This window comes from Elephas maximus, chromosome 17, assembly GCF_024166365.1.
Source record: "Elephas maximus indicus isolate mEleMax1 chromosome 17, mEleMax1 primary haplotype, whole genome shotgun sequence".
Taxonomy (NCBI): Eukaryota; Metazoa; Chordata; class Mammalia; order Proboscidea; family Elephantidae; genus Elephas; species Elephas maximus.
Genome location: NC_064835.1, coordinates 20,936,734 through 20,953,258, shown reverse-complemented (window position 1 = coordinate 20,953,258; position 16,525 = coordinate 20,936,734). Strand labels below are relative to the sequence as shown.

General features: G+C 37.7%; 1 long non-coding RNA gene across 1 annotated transcript; it reads left to right on the top strand.

Moving 5' to 3' along the window:
* Positions 1 to 923: 923 nt before the first annotated feature.
* On the top strand, positions 924 to 11,902 carry LOC126060692 (uncharacterized). The gene is made up of 3 exons (XR_007513639.1): positions 924 to 1,069; positions 3,906 to 4,015; positions 11,770 to 11,902. It is a non-coding gene; the product is annotated as an uncharacterized LOC126060692 (long non-coding RNA).
* The last annotated feature ends 4,623 nt before the right edge of the window (positions 11,903 to 16,525 follow it).

Sequence of the window (16,525 nt, the reverse complement as noted above, 5' to 3'; positions counted from 1 at the left end):
TCATCTGGAAGATTTCCTGATTCATTGTTTTGAGAGCTTGTTGAAATGATCATGACCTGTTTTTTTTGTGATTTGATATTGACTGTTGTCTTCGAGCTATCTATAAGTTATTTTATTAGTTTATTTTATGTTTGCTTACTGTGTCGTAGCTTCTTGCTTTGCTTTATTTTGTATTGGTATACCCCAATGCGTTGCTTGAGTGAGCTAGCTTGATTATTTTCACCTTTAAAGCTCTGATGTTCTGTCTCCAGATGGCTAGAGCTGTTATCAGGTATGTCAGTCTAGGAGCCCGTTCACTTTTCTTGTATGGATTCAGCTTAGGTGTCCAGGCAGCTGGTCATCAAGTGTGCGGTACAGGATCTGTCCTATAGTCTTAGAGGGGCAGGGGTGATTGGTGAAGGTACCAGTATCTGGTTGCAGCAGGGGTTCACGCTCCGAATAAGGCTGGGGACTGAGCATCATCCCCCGTGTCTCTGAGGAAAGCGTGCCCCTCTTCCCTATAGCATACAGGTGGGTGGGCTCTGCAGGCAGCCTGTGGGCACCCACCGTTTTGGTCGTAAGGACTGGGAGGTACCAGTTGTCCTTGGACCCCTGTCACGGGTGGCTGTGTGGCCTGTGTGGAGCCACCAGCCCTTAGGCCCCTGATGTGAGTAGGTGAGGACTCTGTTTAATAGGCAAAGTGGTGTCAAACATCAAATACCAATCTCTCCACTGCACAGCTGAAACAATTGTAGTCTGCCAACAGGGGCCTACTCTCCTAAAATAGGCCCACACAGGTCCATGAAGGGGGGAAAGGTACTAGAAGTCCATGGACCATATATGCCTGGACAAGAGCTGCTTCTGTCCTGAGCTCCCCCAGTTAGTGGAGCTTGCATTTTATTTTTTCCCCAGCTGAGAATTTATTCTTTCTCCAAGGTTGGAAGGATAGCTCTCGGTGATCACCAGGGCCTATCTCAGGCCCAGGGAAATCAACAGTCCCTGAAGTCGGCTTGGCAGCGGGGTACGCGGTAAAATATATGCAAGTACTTAGCCTTTGCCAAGAGTGCCGTTCTTCTCTGGTTCCAGACGTGTGAGTAGGCTGTGTGGCTGGCTGCTTCTCCCTGGGGAAACTGCAGCCAAAAGCTAGTATCAGCCTACCTCAGCTGCTTCTGGGAATGGAGCCTGAGGGCTCCCAGCAATTCAGGTGCAGTAACTCCTCTCTGCTTCTGAACCGTCTCTTCCTCCCCCTGCTGCTTAATTCATTTTCTAACTTTTCCTTTGATGTTCAGGGCTTCTATGTTGTCATAAATGTACACGTTTCACTTGTTTTTCTAGGTGTTTGTTGTAAGAGGTCTCACCAGAAGTGTCTGTTTATTCTGCCATCTTGGTCCCGCCTCTATGTTTTTCCTCCTTTTTATTTTGATGGGTAGATTTGGTAGCTTCCTTTAGTTTACCTTGAAATTTACGTTTACTTTTCTAAGTTTAAACCAGTCTTTTATTTCCTAATATCACCTTAACTTTCTCACATATTGAAGTTCTGTGATTACACTGCTTATTTCCTCTTTTTAGATTTGACATTGTCATTGTTTACATATTGATGCCTCTGGTTACCTATTTTCAGTCTTTTAGCTTTGATTTTTATTGTGAATCCTCTGGGTTGATAACTGGCTGATCTGTCCTGTGTTCTAGTCTTGGATTTTTTTCTGATGTTACTTCTCTAACTGGAGGGCTCCCTTTAATATGTCTTGTAATTTTGGCATGGTCTTTTCAAATTCTCTTAATTTCTGTTTATCTGGAAATTACTTAATGTAATCATTATATTTGAGAGACAATTTTACTGACTATATAATTCTTAGCTGGCATTTCTTTTTCCTCCAAGGCTTTCTATATGTCAACCCATTGCCTTCTTGCCTGCGTGGCTTCTACTGTGCAGTCAGAGTTTTGTCTTATTGGTTCTCCTTTGGAGGTGACTTTTTTTTTTCCCTAGCCACTCTCAAGATTCTTTCTTTTTCTTTGGTTTTAGAAAGTTTGGTGACTTTCTTTTGGGGTCTAAGCTGTATGGTGTTCGTTAAGCCTCTTGGATAGGTATTTTCTTGTCTTTCATGATATTAGGGATGTTTTCTGCCAGCAAATCTTCAACAATTCTCTCTGTGTTTTCTGTTACTCTCCCCTGTTCTGGTAATCAGATTACTCAGTGGTTTTTCCTCTTGATAGTATCCCACATAATCCTTAGGCTTTCTTCACTTTTTTTTTTTTTTTTTAATATTTTTCCTCAGACAAATTGGTGTCAAGGGATTTATCTTAAATCTCACTAATTCTGTCTTCCCTTGTCTATATTCTGTTCTTACAACCTTCTACGGAATTGTCTAATTCTAAAATTTGATTGTTACTCTTTTGAATTTCTATTTTCTGTTTCTGTATGCTTTCTAGCAGCGTGATTATTCTGTCATTTTTTTCTTGTATTGTTTTCCTGACTCCTTCTATTGATGAACAAAGAATAAATAAGATCGAAGAAGAATCGATGCCTTTGAATTATGGTGTTGGCCAAGAACATTTAATATACCAGAAACTGCCAGAAGAATGAATAAATCTGTCCTGGAAGAAGTACAGCCACAATGCTCCTTAGACGCGGTGATGGCAAGACTTTGCGTACTTTCAACATGTTATCAGGAGGGATGAGTCCCTGGAGAAGGGTATCCTGCTTGGTGGAATAGAGTGTCAGAGAAAAAGAGGAAGACCCTTGGTGAAATGAATTGACACAGTGGCTTCAACAGTGAACTCAAGCATAACAAAGATTTTGAGAATGGCACAGGACCAGGCAGTATTTTGTTCTGTTGTGCATAGGGTCTCTGTGAGTGGGAACAGACTCGAGGGCACCTAACAATGACAACAACAACAAAATTTCTCTCTCATACTGGACTTTTCCACAAGTCAACCCAAACTACATTTTAATTCCCAAAATAATATAGCAATATATCTTGGATTCTCCAGGAGAATCCTAAATTCAAATATTCTGTTGCTACGTTAGCCCATGATTCACACATTATGTTTAAAGCAGGACTCTGCTGACTCTAGGTCTGAAGACAGATTCGTTTGTTATTCTGGCAGTATTCTTCACCAACAGCATAATTCAAAGCCATCAATTCTTCTTTGCTCTTCCTTATTCATTATCCAGCTTTGGAATGCATATGAGGCTCTGGAAAATACCATGCCTTGGTACAGGCACACCTTAGTCCTCTACCCAACCCCTTTGCTTTTTAACACTTTAAAGAGGTCTTTTGTAGCAAATTTGCCAATGGAATAAGTCATCTGATTTCTTAATTGCTGCTTCCCTGGGCATTCATTGTGGATCCAAAGTGAACTGAAATCCTTGACAAATTCAGTATTTTCTCTGTTTATCATGATGCTGTTTGTTGGTCCAGTTGTGAGGATTTTTGTCTTCTTTATATTGAGGTGAAATCTGTACTGAAGGCTGTAGTCTTTGATCTTCAGCAGTAAGTGCTTCAAATCCTCTTCACAAACCACTGTAAATCCCAAGAATGATGAAAAGAAAAACCGCACTTAAGCATATCAGAGAGGAGCTACTAAAAAAGTAAAGGCAAAGAGAAAATTATAAATGTGGCAAAGAAATGGCTATTATTTTTAAAGGAACAACAATTTGATATCTTTATTCTTAAAAGTCAGAACAAAATGAGAAAAATTAAAAAAAAAATTTTTGTATTTTAGATGGTTTACAGAGCAAATTAGATTCTCATTAAACATTTAATATACATCTTGTTTGGTGACATTGGTTGCCAACCCCACAACATGTCAACCCTCTCCCCTTCTTGAACTTGGGTTCCCCATTACCAGCTTTTTTGTTCCCTCCTGCCTTCTTGTCCATGCCCCTGGGCTGTGTGCCCATTTAGTCTTGTTTTGTTTTACAGGTCTGTCTAATCTTTGGCTGAAGTGTGAACCTCAGGAGTGACTTCATTACTGAGCTATAAGGGTGTCTGGTGGTCAGACTCTCAGAGTTTCTCCAGTCTATGTCAGACCAGTAAGTTTAGTCACTTGTGTGTGTGTGTGAGAGTTAGAATTGTGTGCTGCATTTTTCTCCAGCTCTGATTGGGGCCCCCTATTGTGATTGCTGTCAGAGCAGTCAGTGGGAAAACATTTTTGAAGTACTACACAAAATAATAATCAACCTAAAATTTTATGCAAACTGTCAATATACTTAAAAAGTGATTTTTGGAAAATAAAAATATTTCTACATGAATAAAAAAGTAATAATTGCCTCCATTAGGCATGAACTTCAAAAAATATTAAAGGACGTCTTCTCACACAAAGAAAATAAACAGAATGGAAATTTCTGTCTACACAATATAATAAAGAATAGCAAATTTATAGGGACATTTAAAAGACATTTTTGTGAACTTAAAAGTTCTTTGAAAGGTTAATACTATTGAATAATAATAACAATGTATTATAAATATTGTAACTTAAGTAGAAGTAAAAGGGTTAACAACTGTAGTACAGATCAAGGGAGGAGATAAGTGGAAGTATACTATAAATTTCCTACGTTATACATGACATGGTGTGATATTACTTGAAAATATAATAAACTAAAGTTGAAAAACCTTTATCAGTCATCAGAAATAAAAACAAAGGCATAACTGATAAGTCAGTGTTTTTAATGTTGTTGTTAGATGCCTTCAAGCTGATCTCAACTCCTATCAATCCCACGTGGCAGAATAAAACAGCCCCAAAGGTTTTCTTGACTGTAATCTTTACAGAAGCATATCACCAGATCTTTCTCTTGTGAAGCTGCTGGATAAGTTTAGCAGTTCAGAAGCAGATCCTTTAACCATTTTCGTCTCCAGGTCACCAGGACTCTTTGATAAGCCAATAAAACCAAAACCAAACTCTTTGCAATGGAGTCAATTCTGACTCGTAGCAACCGTATAAGACAGAGTAGAACTGCCCCACAGGGTTTTGAAGGCATGGCTGGTGGATTCAAACTGCCAACCTTTTGATTAGAAGCCGAGTTTGTAACCTCTGCACCACTGTGCTCCTAACAAGCCAATAGGAGAGAGAAAACAGAATATAAAAAAAAAAAAAAAAAGATTTTTGTTACCAATAGAAAACAAGTAGCAATATGGTAAGTTTAAATGTAATCGTATCAAAATTACTTTAAATATAATCTAAACACTCCAATTCAAAAGCAGAGAATGTTAGGGAGAAAAACAAATAGAAGTACATGTGTTCTAAAAAAATAAAATAACCAACCAGAAACCACACACATACACACATGCACACACACAGACATTTTAAATGTAAAGTTACTGAGGTTAAAAAGTAAAAAAGATGGAAAAAAAGACAATGTAAAAACAAAGCTAAAATAGCTATATCAATATCAGTGAAACTAGATATCAGAAGAAGAAATCTGGCAGGGGCAAAGAAGAATATTTTTCGATGGCAAAATGGTCAACTCATCAGTAATACATGAAAACACAAATGCATATGCACCTGATAAGAGGGTTTCATAATAGATAACGTCTATGTCAGTGAGGTCTTGCTCTTCAGATAGGTGGGACTGCCATACTTTGAACACCAGTTTGCTGCTTTGCAGTCAGGAAATTGTCTCCTAGCAGAGAGCAAACATGGTTGTGAGGCTTAGATGATGAGTTTTTCTCTACTCAGTAATTATAGTTTTGTAATACTCGTCCATGGCCTACAAACAGTTAACTCTCATATTTTGTCCAGTTTTTTAAAAATTGTTTTCAGTCTAAAATGATGTCATCTATGAGATCTAGAGTGCCAATATACTGATAGTGATTGGCTAATAAAAAAAAAAAAAACTCTCAAATTTCTTCAATATGCTGTAACACATTTTTTTTTTTTTTCATCTTAATTTCCTCTTTGAATTTGCTCAACTGATAGTGAGCCCAGCTCTCAAAATCTTTGTCTCTCATCTTGCAGTTGTTTGTTTGGATGGTTCAAGCATCCTCCTGTATTTTTGTCAGAATCCCAACCTGTCATCTCAGGAGGAGATAGCCTGTGTTTTCCATGGCAGTGATCCTCATGCTCATTTCCCTGTTCTACAGTCTGAGGACAAAAATGCCCCAGTGTCCAAGACCGTGTAGCAAACAGCCCAATTAAATGTGGCTGTAATTTATGTCTGCTTTCCTGAGTCACTGATTACTTTCAAGACAAATGTTTTATTAGAAATTTTTAAATGTGTGTGTAGAAAACTTTTGGTTGACCTTTAAGCCTATGCCAGCTGCCCAGTGCTTTATCAGACCCCTACTTTCTGGGAGGCCCCTGATAATTCAGTTCCTCTGACCTACTCTTTCCTCATCCATTCGTCCCGGGCAAGCTTCTGTGACCTATGTCCTGGAGTCAGTTCTCAATGTTAAAACAAAAACAAAAAAAACGGTCTGCACATTCACATTTATAAAACAAAGATGATTAACAGGACACTGAAGCTTGTCATGAATGATCTGTGGGATTATGAGATCTTTTTGCTTTCTTATGACTTCTGTATCTTTAAGTTTCATGAATTAGTTTTACAATCTTAAACAGATAAAAGTTCCAGTTTAATCACGAGATAAATTTTAGAAAAAATATAATTATTTTCTATTTTTTAAAAAGTATAAAAAAGGAAAAAAAATTACCCTTTTTTCCACCACTACAAAAAAACTCTTAAATATCCTTCAGTTTAATGTTAATTTTTCCATAATAAGTGAGTTCAATTAATTGTGAATCATATATTTCCCTTAATATGATTTTAAATGTATGTATATTTTCTATATCCTGATACGTTATTTCAATTTCTTACTTAATCAATTTTTTACATAATTAATGTCCTTGTGGATTTCTGTTGAATAAACAAATATGACTATAACATCATTACTACTGTAATTCTGACTTGCCTACCAAATGACTTAGCAAGCCAAGTAGTAGGTATTTATTCCGATTTATGCCAAACTTTCTTGATCCATTTCTAGTTGCCACAACACTGCCCCCCTTCCATTCCTGTCATTGTTGTGTCCAGACTTTTGGATGTGGCAGTCAGCTCTGTACAGATGACAGCCTTGGAAACCCTATGGAGGCACTTCTACTCTGTCCTATAGGGTGGCTAGCAGCCTGAATCCACTCAACAACAATGGCTTTTTTGATTTGTTTTGGACTCTTTTTGTGTATCTTCAAGAGACTGAAATAAAACAAACTGCTGGAAACCATGGAGAGACATATTTTGTTTCACAAGAAGTAAGAACATTCTAGCAGTCAGACGTAACCAGGAATGAAATCAGCTGCCTTAGTATGCAGCCAAGTACTCACAATTAGTGCTGTTTAAGCATAGCCTGCATAACCACTTAACACTTGTATTGTTCAAGGACAAAAACACTGCAGAAAACACTGGATATGCCATCTTTATTACCTCTTTCAAGTCTAGCATTTCATGATTTTATAAATTTAATTGGACTGTTATATACACAGTGATTAACTGCTAGGCTGCTAACCAAAGTGTGGTCAATTCAAATCCATCATGGGCTTCTTGGAAACTCTGTAGGGCAGTTCTACTCTGTACTGTAGGATCGCTATGAGTAGGAATCAACTCGACGGCAATAGGCTATTGTTACGCAGTCTTGCATTCAAATCTCTGCTCAACCACATACTTGCTGTGTGACCTTGGGCAAACAATTTTTAATCTCCAAGCCTCTAAAAAAAACAGATGTTAATATTTATCTCTTGGTAGTGGTGTGAAACACACTTAAAATAACACCTGGAAAGTGTTTAGTACCGTTATCGGCTGTTGACTAGAACTTAATAAAACTTAATAAATGTTGTGTTGTTGTTTTAGTCACAGCTTATTGAGTTTCTGGAAACCCTGGTGATGTAGTGTTTAAGTGCTATGGCTGCTAACCAAGAGGTCAGCAGTTCAAATCTGCCAGGCACTCCTTGGAAACTCTATGGGGCAGTATTACTCTGTCCTGTAGGGTCGCTATGAGTCGGAATCTACTCGAGGGCAGTGGGTTTGGTGTGGTTTTTTTTTTTGAGTTTCTCTCTAAAATGTCTTTCATTTGCTCAACATGTTCATTCCAATAATGATGGCCATAATTTACTTCCTTAGCTTCACTTTCTTTTTGGTCTTTTTTCATTAACACACATAGTAATACAGAGATTCACAATGATTTTACTGATATTAAACTCTTAAAAGTCATCAGTATTCCCCATGGTCTATAAATGAAGTTCAGACTGATTTTCATGTCATGCAAAGATTTGTATCATCTAACAAAAAATTATTTTTATTATAATTTCTTTAAAAAGTTTTACTATATAAATATAAATAAATCCTCTGAAACATATACAATTTTTATAAAGTTATTTCAATTTATCACCCATCATGTGAAAAAAAAAAGCTTTTCACTGGATGTCTTCGTTCAATGCCACGAATAATACAATAAAAATTACTCACACATGGATTTCAAGTGATTAAAAATTATTTATTTTAGAGATCTTTTTTTTCCAGATGAGTTTGTTTGTACACTTCTTGGTAAACAAGGGATAATACATAAAGTATTAAGATCAAAGGACACAGATCACACAGATCATTCTATGTATTATGATAGGTAAATCTTATCTAACAAAGTGCCAAATTCCATGTATATAAATTATAATCTCGCCACACGAAGGCCTTTGAAGATGTTTAAAAATGATTAGAGGCAATATGGATTACTACTGGAATTAAAAAATAAATAAATAAGCCCATTGCCATCCAGTTGATTGGCAGTTCCAGAGTAGAACTGCCCCATAGGGTTTCTAAGGAGCAGCTGGTAGATTCAAACTGCCAATCTTTTTGGTTAGCAGCCAAATGCTTAACCACTGTGCCACCAGGGGTCCCTGGAATATTCAGAGGATGCTAAATTTGTCAATCATTGTGGAAAACTATCCGAGTCTCTATCAGCCATAAGCATCACAGACTTTAATTCTTCCAGGTATAAGTCAAAATTCAGAAAGCAAATATTTACACTAAGTCTAAATTATCAAAATCGTTTATCATTATACAGCAATGATGCCTTTATTTTGACTACTTTTCTATATCTTGAGAGGTCATCGTAAGTCAGTTCCATTTGTAGCCATCTACTATAATCTCTACATTTAGAACAAACAGCAGCATACCCATCCAGTGACACCAGATTCACTCTTTCTTGCTCTTGGACCCATTTGCTTCTTTGTTATGGATGGAAAGGGAATCTCTCTAATTCTCTGTTATTCCCTGTTTTAGTTGGGTAGATGCCCAGCTGGAGGAGGGAAGAGTTTGCTTTTCCAGCCAACTTTAGCCCGCAGGTTGACCTCTATCACCCTGTACACATTGATTATAGAGGAAAGGTCTCTTTGTAAGAAGAAAGAAGAAAATACATTCCTGTCATGACATAAATAGTTTATACACTCAAGCTCTAACTGTCTTTTACTTCTCCCAAAAGGCTGTGCATAGGTGGTGGGCTGTTCAGTTATGTACTTCCCCTGCATTGTCTAGGGATTTTAAAAACACATTGACATTCATCATCCCGTTTCAATCAATCCCTGTAAAGATTTGGTGCAAATTATGATGGTTAAGATTATGTATTAACTTTGCTGGGCCATGATGCTCATGGTTTGGCAATTATGATGTAGTTTGGCAGCTATGTAATGACATAATTACCTCCATAATGAGATCTGGGATAATGTAATCACCTCCATGATGAGATCTGTTATGAGAGGCCAATCAGTTGAAAGGGAGTTTCTTTTGGGGTGCACCTGCATTCAATATGGGTGGACTTTCCAGGAAAGCTCCAGGGCTTTTCTTTGCTGTGGATACTACAGCTATCTCCTGTTCATCTGACCTCTGGTTCTTGGAACTTGAGCTAGTTGCTTACCTGGCCATCTTGGTATTCTTCAGCCTTCATAGTCTCTGAGCCAGAGTTCTGCCAGCTCACCTGCTAATCTTGGGTTCACCAAGCCCTGAAGCTACATGGGTAAGGAGAAGCCTACAGCCTGACCCAGGGTTTTGGAACTTACTAGCCTCTACAACCACATGAGCCATTTCTTTCTCTCCATATATGTACATATATATGTTGTCAGCTGCTGTCAAGTCTGTTCTTACTCGTAGTGACACTATGTACAACAGAAAGAAAAACTGCCTGGTCCTGCGCCATTCTCACAGTCATGGTTATGATTGAGCCCATTGTTGTAGCCACTGTGTCAATCCATCTAGTTGAGGGTCTTCCTCTTTTTCACTGACACTCTAATTTATCACCCATGATGTCCTTCTCCAGGGACTAATACCTTCTGATAACATGCCCAAAGTATGTGAGATGAAGTCTCGCTATCTTTACTTCTAAGAAGCATTCTGGCTGTACTTCTTCCAAGACAGATTTGTTCATTCTTTTGGTTATCAGCCAAACTCTTTCAACACTGTGCCACCAGGGCTTCTTAACAATAACTATAATAATAAAAATTAATTTTGATATCACGTGGAGAATACAAAACACAGAATTGTGTTCCAGGGAATCACAGTATCTATTCTGCACACATGGGGCGGGCTGCTACCTTCTTGAGGGTAAGAAATTCTTTCTTTAATTCACATTTTCTATACATGCCTCTTTGGTTTTGTCATGAACGCTGTTATGAGTTTTAAGGTATAATTGCCCCTGCCTTTGTATAATTAGTATTTACCAAAGAAATGACCCTGGAATGATTCTTCTGTTGAAGAGAACAGATTAGCAAATACTTGATTCCTACTTGAAAGCACTTAGGGAAAAAAAAAATCCAATTTTTCATTGCATGACTGTAATTACAGAATATTGTAAAGTAAAAATTCTGATTTATTTCCTAAAGATGCAGTTTTGTTGGTAGCACCCCCCCACCCAAGATACATTTTTTATATCATCCAAACCCAGAAAACCAAGCCCACTGCTGCTGAGTTGATTCCCACTCATAGAAACCCAAAAGGAAAGTAGTACTCTCCCGTATGGTTTCTTAGACTGTACATCTTCACAGAAGCAGACTGCCATGTCTTTCTCCTGTGGATCGGGGTGGTGGGTTCCAACCAACGACCTTTTGGTTAGTGGCCAAGCTCTTTAACCACTGTACCACCAGGGCTCCACTTCATATATCAGGTTATTAAAATATGTGGCTTTAAGATATGTTGAATATAATATTATTCACCATTACTTTTCAGAGATGAGGTAGTTAACATTTTGATCTAATGACTCTTCTGAAGTCAATATTTGTTGAATAATTGCATATTCCACACAAACATATATCTACATATCTATTAAAAGTTTCTCAAAGTAAGAAGACTTTACACATAACTGATTCACTGAAATTAAGCTCTCTCTTGGGTATAGTTCAAGAGTGGGGGCAGGACTATCCAGTTAGGTTTTGTTGGTTTTAATTTCCACCACCCCTGGCTTAAATAATTAAATTAGCCAATCTTGCTCTTCACCTCAGGGGTTGCAGTATTTTATTTTCTAAACTATTATTATCTAATTAATAAGTATTTCTGAAAAGAACTAATAAATGTTCACATTGTTCAATCATGCTTTCATTTCTGTTTGTTCACTTCCTTTTTTTTTTTTACTGTTGTCAGAATTTTACTTTGTAAAATATTGAGATAAACATTTTTTCCCCTTACTGAAAATTCTACACTATGTTTTGATTTTCTATTGACCTCAAGACTAATTATGTTGAGTCTGACATTCAGAGCTTTCTGGCTCTGCTTCTAATCTATTATGCACATTTAATTCCTCTATTTTCCTTTCCAAGTGAGATGTTTCAAGAAACAGATGCAGCACTGGAGGTGTCCAATCATCTCTGTCAAGAAATTTGGAAGACAACTTCCTGGTGAACTGACTGGAAGAGATGCATATTTGTGCCCATTCCAAAGAAAGGTGATGAAACAGTGCTTGATATAATGGAATAATATCATTTTTATCACACATAAGTAAAATTTTTGCTGAGGATCATTAAAAAACAGTTGGAGCAGTGCATCCAAAGGGAACTGTCAGAAGTTCAAGCCAAACTCAGAAAAGGACCTGGAATGAGGGATATCATTGCTGAATGTCAAATGGATCTTGGCTGAAAGTAGAGAGTGCAAGTTAACCTTTGTTTTAGGGACTATGCATAGACATTCGACTGTGTGGGTCGTAACAGTTTATGGATAACACCACAAAGAATCGGTATTGCAGAACACTTAATTGTGCTCATTAGGAATCTGTACATAGATCAAGAGGCAGTCGTTTGAACAGAGGAAGGTTATACTGTGTTGTTTAAAGTCAGGAAATGTGAGCGTCAGGGTGGTATCCTTTCACCATACTTATTCAATCTGTATGCTGAGCAAATAATCCAAGAAGTTGATTTATATGAAGAAGAATGCAGTATCAGGATAGGAGAAGACTCTTTAACAACCGTGTTATGCAGATGAAAAATGATGCAATTTTGCTCTGCTGCAAGTGAAGAGGAGTTGAAATACAATGTTATGAAGATCAAAGACTATAGCCTTCAGTATGGACAGCACTTCAACATAAAGAAAACCAAAATCTTCACGACTGGACCAATAAGCAACAAAATGATAAACTGAGAAAATATTGAAGTTGTCAGGGATTTTATTTTACTTGAATCCACAATCAACACCCTTGGAAACAACAATCAAGAAATCAAATATCTTATGGCATTGGGCAAATCTGCTGCAAAAGATCTCTTTAAACTGTTCAAAAACAAAGATGTCACATGGAGGACTAAGGTGCACCTGACTCAAGCCATGGTGTTTTCAATTGCCTCATATGCATTCAAAAGCTGCACAATGAACAAGGAAGACCGAAGAATTGACATCTTTGAATTATGGTGTTGGCAAAGAATATTGAATGTACCATGGATTGTCAAAATAACAAACAAATCTGCCTTGAAGAGGTACTGCCAGAAAGCTCTGTAGAAGCCTGATGGCAACACTTTATCTCAAATACTTTGGATATGTTATCAGGAGGGATTAGTCCCTGGAAAAGGACATCATGCTTAGTGAAGTAGACGGTCAGCACAAAAGAGGAAGACCCTCAGTGAGATGGACTGACACAGTGGCTACAAAAATGGGCTCAAGCATAATTAAGATCGTGAGGATGGTTCAGACCCAGGCAGTGTTTGTTTCTGTTGCACGTAGGGTCCCTAAGTCGGAACTGGCTCCACGGCACCTAACAACAACATATTCAGTGGGCAGAAGCACAGTCATAGAGGGAGCTAGTGACGCTTGTGTGTAGAGAATCCTTAGGGGAGTCCTTTGACCTCCTAAAGTTACCTTTGGCCTAAGTAACACTTCGAGTAAAATCATGAATCTTGGAATCAAATTTCTCAAGTGTGTTTCCAGGCTTAACTGCTTTTTGTTTGAAACTTAAGACAGGTTATGCAAACTCTTTAAGATTTCATTTCTTTGTCTTTGAAAGGAGACTAGTACTAGAACTTGCGCTGGGGGAATATTGTAAATATTAAATAAAGTGATGCACCTGGTTGTTTGGTACAGGGTTTGACATCTTATAAAATCTCAGTAATGTATGTTACCTCATTATCATTATCATCATCATAGTCCTTTTTTGTTTGCATATTATTTAAAAATGAAACTATGGTTCTTGTAATTCTAGACAGTTTTTGTTTTTATTCTCCATATTTCTGTATATATAGTCGTTGTAATATAGGCTTGAAGAAAGAGGTGGCGTGAAGGGGACTTTTTCACATGTATAGGGGAGAGAAGTGTCAATGAACCCATAAACTTCAAGAATTAACGGAACAAATTACATATATCAGCAAACCAAAGACCTGTTTCTGATAGGACACTGTAGCACAGATTCCATTCATGAGCATGCTTTATTTTCTAGAATTTCCTTCAGGACAAATTTGACATTCTTGTCACTATGAGTCAGAATCAACTCAATAGCAGTGGGTTTGGTTTTTGGTTGGTATTCTGACTGTAGATCATGGGGTTCAGTATTGGTACAATAGTACAGAGCACAGAGGACACTTTGCCTTGGTCCATGGACCTGAAATTTGATGGCTATAGGTACATAAATGCTACAGAACCTTAAAACATTGTAACAGCCAAGATGAGGCAACTAAAGTGCTAGAGGCTTTGGACCTTCCCTCAGTGGAGGTAATGTGGAGAATGCTACTAATGATGAAGATGTAGGAGGCAAGGATGGTTAAGGAAGGAGTCAATATGTGAAATGCACCCAGATCCAGAACGAGTAATTCACTGATATAGGTACTGGAGCAGGATAGCTCCAGGAGAGGAAAGAGGTCACAGAAATAATGTTTAACCACATTGGTCTTACAGAAAAAGAGTTCCAACATAAAGCCTGTATGAATTGTAGACCAAGTAATGCACAAAATATGAACTCCCACTGTGAGCCAGAAGCAGATGTGATAAGGCATAATAGTAACATTATAAACAAAGGATTACAGATGGCAGCATAGCAGTCATATGCCATTGCAGACAGCATGTGACATTCTGCAACAGCAAAAATAATAAAGAAGTAGAGCTGCTCTGAGTCCTGCATTCAGGGTAGGAAATGGGGTTCTTCTGTCACAAAGTTCACCAGCATTTTGGGGGTAATGACAGTGGCTTGGCAGAGATCAGTGAAGGACAAACTGCTGGGAAAACAGTACATGGGGGTGTGCAGGTGAGAACTGAGTCCAGTCAGTGTGATCATGCCCAGGTTCCCCAGCACCAAGACCACATAGATTCCTAGGAAGACAAAGACAAGGGGCAGTTGGAGTTCAGTTTGTTCTGTTAGCCCAGAGAGGATGAACTCAGTTCTTGAGGAATGACTTCTGAGGTCCATTATCCTCTCATCCTCAGCAGGTTCTAAAACAGAGAAAATAAGGTCACTTTGTATGTGTGTGTGTGTGTGTGTGTGTGTGTGTGTGTATGTGTGTGTGTGAGTGTATACACACGTGTGTAATTCTGTGGAGGTCCTTAATTTCACCCTCGTCAGAAAAGATTAATATTCCAGGGATCTCTTGAGCATCTCGTGTGCATCTGGAAAATCCATTGATGATGGTTGACCACACGAGGAATTATATATGGACTTCAAGGATCTTATAATTTAGATATTTTATAAATTTTTAAAACACAAACTTGTGTATTTTTTTGGTCAGTCAGAAGGAATGGTACTAGTGTTTTTTTTATCAAGATGTTTTTCTTTTGCCCCATATTCTCCATATTCTATATATATATATATATATATATATATATATTAATGTCATACATACTAAAAGGAATAATAATTACATTTTCATTTGACAGAATAAGGAATAGTGGTGAATACTTTTTATAATTAATAAACATAAGTCTCATAAACTTGTGAAATCTACTAATTCTTTTCTGAGTTATTTTTCTTACTAGTGTCCTAACTCACAATAGCTTAAGGACTGGACAGCTGCCAAGAACTTTTCATCTTGAGACTTTGTGGCTCTTTGTCCCAGCTTCCTTCACACAGACTACAAGGTAGAGATACACCTGCCTGGCTGATCCCATACTCAATGTCAACAGTTTCACCAAGAGTGAGGTATTGTTTTCTACTGTTTCTAGTTGAACAATCCCAGGGACATAATAAATATAATGACATAAATTTACGTCCCATATTCCACCACTGTGGCCTGGGGAGCAGTAGATAAGATTGGTCTACACTTAACTTGACTTCATGGCTGAAGTGGTAGAGGTTAGAAGGCTACACATATTACTAAAACGTATGAAGGGTTTTGAAAGACAGGCACAGGAAATTTTCTATGGTGGTCAGAATTTATAATCATGTATTCTACAGGTGTTTACTACAGAAGTTAAAGATTGTGGGGATGTGGCTTAGCAGAGCACATGCAACATACAATTATGGATTCCAGTCTAAGTACAATACTGGTCACCAGTGTGATGTAGAATTCTCCAAAGACACATATCTTTAGTCTACATTTGCAAAGAAAACAAACAGATTCTACAAAACAGAAATTGTTAGCTCTACTTAAGACTCAAGTGAAAACAGTTCAGCTGGGATACAATACATGGAATAAAGAGAAACTGGAAAATTTCAGGAAAATATTTAGAAACCTTGCATTTTCAGAAATAGTTGAAAGAACTGGGGATACATAAATAGCAAAAAAAAAAAAAAGATGCATGTAGCATCTGATAATTATCTTCAAATGGTTACAATTTTGCTATGTGTAAGAGGTACTAGACTCTTTTTAAAGGGATCCTTGGTGGTGAAGTGGTGAAGAGCTTTGCTGCTAACCAAAAGGATGGTGGTTTAAACCCACCAGCCTCTGCTTGGTAGAAAGATGTGGCAGGCTTCTCTGCACAGATTACAGCATTGGAAATCCTGATGGGCAGTTCTACTCTGTACTATAGGGTAGCTAAGAGTTTCAATTGACTAGACAGCAATGGGTTTTTTGGACTTTTTTTTATGTGTCTTCAAGAGACTGAAGGAAAACAAACTGCTGGAAACCATGGAGAGACATATTCTGTTTCCCAAGAAGAAAGAACATTCTA